The sequence below is a fragment of the Neomonachus schauinslandi genome, chromosome 15 (genome assembly GCF_002201575.2).
Source record: "Neomonachus schauinslandi chromosome 15, ASM220157v2, whole genome shotgun sequence".
In the NCBI taxonomy this organism is placed as follows: Eukaryota; Metazoa; Chordata; class Mammalia; order Carnivora; family Phocidae; genus Neomonachus; species Neomonachus schauinslandi.
Genome location: NC_058417.1, coordinates 38,808,505 through 38,814,692, shown reverse-complemented (window position 1 = coordinate 38,814,692; position 6,188 = coordinate 38,808,505).

Genomic DNA, 6,188 nt, shown 5'->3' with positions numbered 1-6,188 from the left:
CAATTCCAACCTCCCACCCCAGCCCCCCTCAGCCTGGCCCTGGACGGAGTCCATGGAAGGTAGTATCTCTGGTGCATTTACCACAGCTCATCTTTCCTCCAGGAACATTTAACAAAGAACTTGACTTAGACTTTTGCCGATGGGCAGAGCAGCCAGCCCAGCAAGGATAGGAGGGGTGGTGAGCAGAGGGGAGGAAAGATAGCCACCAAGCCAGGAGCCGGGAAGGGAGGGGTCTTCATACCCCAAGAGTTTTCTGTTCAGGAGGTCCCAGGACTTGTAGCCCTTGGTCTGAAGCCTCCCTCCCCAGTATCTTCCAGTGTCACCCCTCCCAACTTTCTACCCTCCCCATCCTGCTGTCTACACACACATATACCACCCACTCACCCCTCCCTCAGCCTCCTTCCCCGGGTTCTCCTGTCCTTCGCCAACCCATTTCTTCTTGACCGTCCTGCCTCAAACCCATCATCTCCCTCTTTACAGAAAAACCTTCCTCTCTCTCACTCTTGTCCCCTGTAATTTCCCCAGGTGGCTGGACCCACAGGAAAGCCCAGTTCGGATCGATAGGAAGGGAGAGGGGCAGCCACCTGCACTGCCAATCATTTTTTAAGCCTCAGACTGCCACCCTCTCTAAACCCTGCCTCTTTTCTGGCTACAGAGTGACCTCCCCAGAAGGCTGAAGCACCCTCACGCTGCCACCTCCCCTCCACTCTTCTGTCTGCTCACCTCTGCTCTTTCATCCTCCACCTCCTGTCCTGAACTCTCAAGCTATCCAACAGGCGGAGGGCTTGGAACCAGGACAGGACTGGGAGGTGAAGGGCTTCCAACCCAGAGATTGGTGCCTTGCTTCATGCAACAAGGGTTTTCTGGCTGGATGCTTTGTTCATGTGAGCTGGGAAAATAGATCAGTGCAACAGCGTTCTAACCGAGGTGTGTGAGTGCCATGTGGGGCTGGCAGGAAAAGTAGAAACAGGGAATGTAAACTTTATCCATTTGGAGGGAATGAGGGCAATGTTACCAAGGAGGTAACATTCGAGTTGGGTCTTCAAGAATGAAAAGGAGTTTAGCGTGCAAAGAAACCATGGAGGCTCTTACGTGCTAAGTACAATGTAAGGCACACTATATATGTTTAATCCCATTTTACTGAGGCTCGGAGGGTTAACTTGCCCATATTTTCCTAGCTGGGAAATGGCAGAGAAATAGGATTCCAAATCTGGGCCCATTCTGCCTCTGCATTCTCAGACAAGCTGATGGATGAATTTGTGCGTGAAGCACACAGGTATGAGATGGTACCATGTTCAGTGTGGCTAAAGTATATGGTACCCAAGGAAGTAAGTGAGAGAGGAAGCAAAGGAGAGTCAGGAGCCAGATTATCAAGAAACTTGGGTTCTAAGCTGAGAACGTCTAGGGAATGAATACTTGTTAAACGCATGGATGAGTGAGTGAATGAATGAATGAGGTTGGGCTCAAGACCCTTTGTGTACAGTTGCACAGGTTGTGCAATGCACAATTATACATGGCAACCTGCTTGGGTTTCATTCTGTAGGCAATGGGGAGACGTCAGAGGCTTTTCAGCCAAGGAGTAAGTGACCAGATTTGTGCTTTAGAAATAGGGCTGTGGGGGCAGGAGACAGGACCTGAGGCCTGGGTTGGGGAGAAGTGTGACTAAAAGAGGAAGCTGTGAGAACTTGGACTTCAGGCCAGGAAAGGGATAAGAGCCTAAGGAGACAGGCTGGGACAGGAGCCTACTTGATCTAGGCCTGGGTCCTGGGTTCCTATGACTTGAAGGGCCACGTGGGAAAGAGCAGGACCTCCCTCCCAGTCCCCCTGATATTAGTCTCCTCAGGCCGCCGTAACACAATACTGGGTGACTTAAACAACAGACACTTAAACTTTGTCACAGTTCCGGAGCTTGAGGTGCCAGCATGTTTGGGTTCTGGTGAGAGCTCTCTTCTTGGCTTGTAGATGGCCACCTTCTCGTTGTTTGTGCACATGGGCCTTTCTTCAGTGTGTGCTCCTGGAGAGGGAAATCTCTTCTTCTTAATAAGGCCACCAAGTCTCTAGCATTAGGACCCCACCCTTCTAATCTCAATTAACTTTAATGAACTCCTAAAAATACTATCTCCAGATACAATCACACTGGGGGTTAGGGCTTGTGAACTTGGAGGGACACAATTCAATCCTGCCCCAGCCACGTTCCCCACTCCCACAGTCCCCCTGTGCTGGCCGGGCTGGGGCTCTCTTCTTCCTGACACTTGCCCTCAGAGACAGTCTGGGGCCTGTTTTGTAAGCCTCTGCTTCTTGAAGGCATCTCAGCCTTTGCCTCCCTGCAATGGAGTCTTGTTGAGGAAGTCAAGTGGAGTTTGTTTTGCAGCAGGCCTGGAGGCCGGGGAGGCGAGCCAGGAGGGAACCAGAGAACATGAGGAGTGAAAGGAGAAGGGAGAATGCCACTCACTTGCTCATTCACTCATTCACCAAACATGTGCTGCACAGGGCAGCGTTAGGCATACCGGGGCTGGGCAGGGAATGGGGAAGGGGTCTGCGTGTGCCCCAGGAGAGACGTTCTGTCCTCCACAGCATTAGATGTGACACCCGTGAACACTGAGATGGAACATATCATTTGTCTAGTTCACGCCACTCTCACCTACACACACACACACAACTTCCCTCTTCTGCATCAAGAATTAGAAGCCTGGGGGGGTCAGGCAGATGTGGGTGGCAGGTCCCCTCTGCCATTGACTAGCTTCATGACTTATCAAGAGTCAGACGCTCAACCAACTGAGCCATCCAGGTGCTCCTATCTCATTTAATCTTGACGGCAATACTTCATAAGTACTATTATTTATCCTCATTTGATGGATATAGAACTGTGGAGTAGGAGACCAAGTCAGTCTCTCAGGGTCCACCAAGAATAAGTAGCGCAGTGAGATTTGAACCCAAGCAATCTGGACCCAAGCCCATGGTGACAATGACGATAATAGTGACATTTGGAGCTTATTGAACCCAAGGTCATCAAATCCAATCCCCTGCCTCCACGTACACCAGGATAGGGCTGTCTGCCCCTCATTCTGGTGTCTCTGCCAAATCCCTCCTCTCGCATCAGGGATTGTGTCCCCAGCCCCAGGCTGCTGGGGATGTTGACAAAGTCACCCCTCCCTCTTCCTGCCTGGAAAGTGGCACATCTCCCACTATAATCTCCCACCCAGAATCTTCCCTCAGGACCTCCTTCCTTCCTCCCCAACTAGAGCCCTAACTTTAGCTTCCCCTTTCTGGTGCCTAAAGAGGCCTTTCCTATGGAAAGTGTAGGTGCCCAAACATTCCCCCTGCACTCACTGGGAGATGATGAGTTCTAATCCACTTCTGCCACCAGCTCCTTTATGCCTTCAGACAAGCAAGCCACAGACCACAGTAGGCCTCCGTTTCCCATCTGTGTAATGGGTGAGCTGGAGAAGAACTTAAAGGCTGCTCCCAGCCCTGGTCTTCTTGATTTTGACCTTTCTCAGCCACCAGTCTAGAGCCATCCTCTCTCCCCCTCACATGCACCCCTCTCCAATGAGATACTGCCCGGCTCTCCCCAAACCTTCCTGTGTGGTCTTCCCCACCACTACCTCCCACCCTAGAACTATGGGATCTGCCTGTGGGTAGCCTCTGCTCTCACCCCACTCCAGACCTGCCCTCTACTTTGGATTGTGCTGACCCTCCCTTCCTCTGCCAGGGCCCAGAGTCCCCTACAAGGCCACCATCTGCAGAGAGCACAAAGGGAGGCTAGCCCTTCCCCAGCCAGTGAGCCAGCTCCCCTCATTAGAGCCCCAAGAATATCCCCACTGCAGGAATTTACAAAATCCCTTTGCATTTTAAAGGCAAACTTCCCCACACCTCTCCCAAAAAAGAAAACTTTTCAAAACTTTTAAGGTCCCAGTTTACATTTCTTACATAAACCCCCCTGGGCCTACTGCCTGGGATTTAGGACTCACCCACCCCTAAATTCAAAATCTCTTTTGGGGAGGGTTTTTGTTTTTACCACAACCCCTCCCTCATTGCATGGGGCAAGGACTGCCCAGGGCTTTTGGAAGTGGGGGTGGTCACAGTTCTGGGCTGAACTGGCCTGACCCCTCACAGAGCCAGCGATCAGGCCAGGGTCACTGAGCAGTCACATGTCACTTTGAATGGGAAGCCTTGAACTGAGGCTGAGAAATGAAGTTGGGAAACAGCTCAGCCAAAGGCAATTGGACTTTTTTTTTTTTACTTATGTTTTTTGGGGGGAAAAAACCTCTATTGTCCGACTAACCTTCCATGATGCTGGAAAATTGAATTTATTTCCTGAGCAGTCTGGTCCAATTTCCCCTGGGTGGAGACAAGACTGGGCTTCCCTCCCTGCTGTTCCAATTTAGAAGCTCTGGTTCTGCTCAGAGACCAGGACCCAGGAGGGAGGCAGGGACCCTGAGCCCTGGCCCTTCCAGGCAGCGCGCCCCTCCCCCCCCCCCCAAACCCTTTCCCCGGAAGCCCCCCCCCCCCCCCCCCGGGGGTAAGGAAGCTTCCCCCCTGCCCAATCCCCCCAGTCTCAAGGCCCCAGTGTTCATTTCCATTTTCACTTTCCCAGCAACCTGGGTTTGCTGGGCATCTGTCCTGGCCTGTCCCAGACCTACCCCAGCAATCCATATGTGCCCCTCTGTGTCCCCCCAGCTTCCTGCCTCTGTTTCCAGTCTCTTCGGGGCAAGCCAATAGAAGTACAGCTGCAAAGCATTTGTGCTGGCCGCCAGGCTGGCGGGGGAACCATCTGCAGCCGGGTAGCTGCCAGGCCTGCAATGACGGGAACCCTGGGCCCTAGCCCTTCCACCGCAACCCCCAACACAGGAACCTCTCTGTCTACTAAGGCCTAGGAGGCCAAGGGGAAGGGGAATGACCTTGAGACCACTGCAGGAGACAGTGTACAGACCTAGTCAGCCCTTACTTGGTAACCTGCAGCTGAGCTTCACTGCAGGGGTGGGGGAGGGGGTGCTGCTCCCAGAGGAGGCTGTCGGATGGTGGGGGGCTGCCCACCCAAGCCTCAATGACAGATATGTCCTCAGCTGGCCAGCGCCCCACTGCTGCCCTTCCTGGGCTAATAGAAAAGTTCCCAGGCCACTAGTGGGTAGAGTAGGAAAGAGGGAAAGGACTCTCTCTCCTAGCCCCAGCACAGAGAACCCCAGGTCCCCACTTCCCCTAATCTACACCCACCTCCCCTCCTTGGGTGAGGGGGAGGTTGCATTGAGTGAATGGACTTCTGAGATGCCTCCAGCCACAGCAAACCCATTTGGTTCCAATCAGAGCAGATTTCCAGATCATAGAAGGCACATGGGGGAGGGAGGCTGTGCACACAACCCCTCCACTCTATCCCCTCCCCAGAGTGCAGACCCTGTCCTATGAGATCTCCTTTCACCTCCCAGGTGGGTCTCACACAGCCACTGGAAGACTAGGTGAGGCAGGCAAATCTTAGGGGGCAACAGCATAGACCCCAGACCTCTGTCCATGTTAGCAAAACAGACTACAGGGCGCCTGGGTGGCTCAGTTGGTTGAGCGACTGCCTTCGGCTCAGGTCATGATCCTGGAGTCCCAGGATCGAGTCCCGCATCGGGCTCCCTGCTCGGTGGGGAGTCTGCTTCTCCCTCTGACCCTCCTCCCTCTCATGCTCTCTGTCTCTCATTCTCTCTCTCTCAAATAAATAAATAAAATATTTAAAAAAAAAAAAAAGAAGAGACATGCTAAAGTATTCAGAAGTGGGGTGCCTGGGTGGCTCAGTCGTTAAGCATCTGCCTTCAGCTCAGGTCATGATCCCAGGGTCCTGGGATCAAGCCCCACATCGGGCTCCCTGCTAGCCAGGAAGCCTGCTTCTCCCTCTCCCACTCCCCGTTTGTGTTTCCTCTCTCGCTTTGTCTTTCTCTGTCAAATAAATAAATAAAATCTTTAAAAAAAGAAAAACAGACTACAGAGGAGAGTGGGAAACTGAAGGAAAGAGGGTCCTGGCAGGAGGAGAAAGGGCTACAAACAGAGTCAGAGCAAGCGAAGGTCCCGGAAACTACCAGGTCCCAACTGGATCTTATCACAAATGGGGAAGCAGGGGTCCTGAGAAGGAAGTCCAATAGAACCACTTACTGAACTCAGCCCCAAGCCCTGTTCATGCATTTCGCCCACCAGTCTTACCTGGAATTATG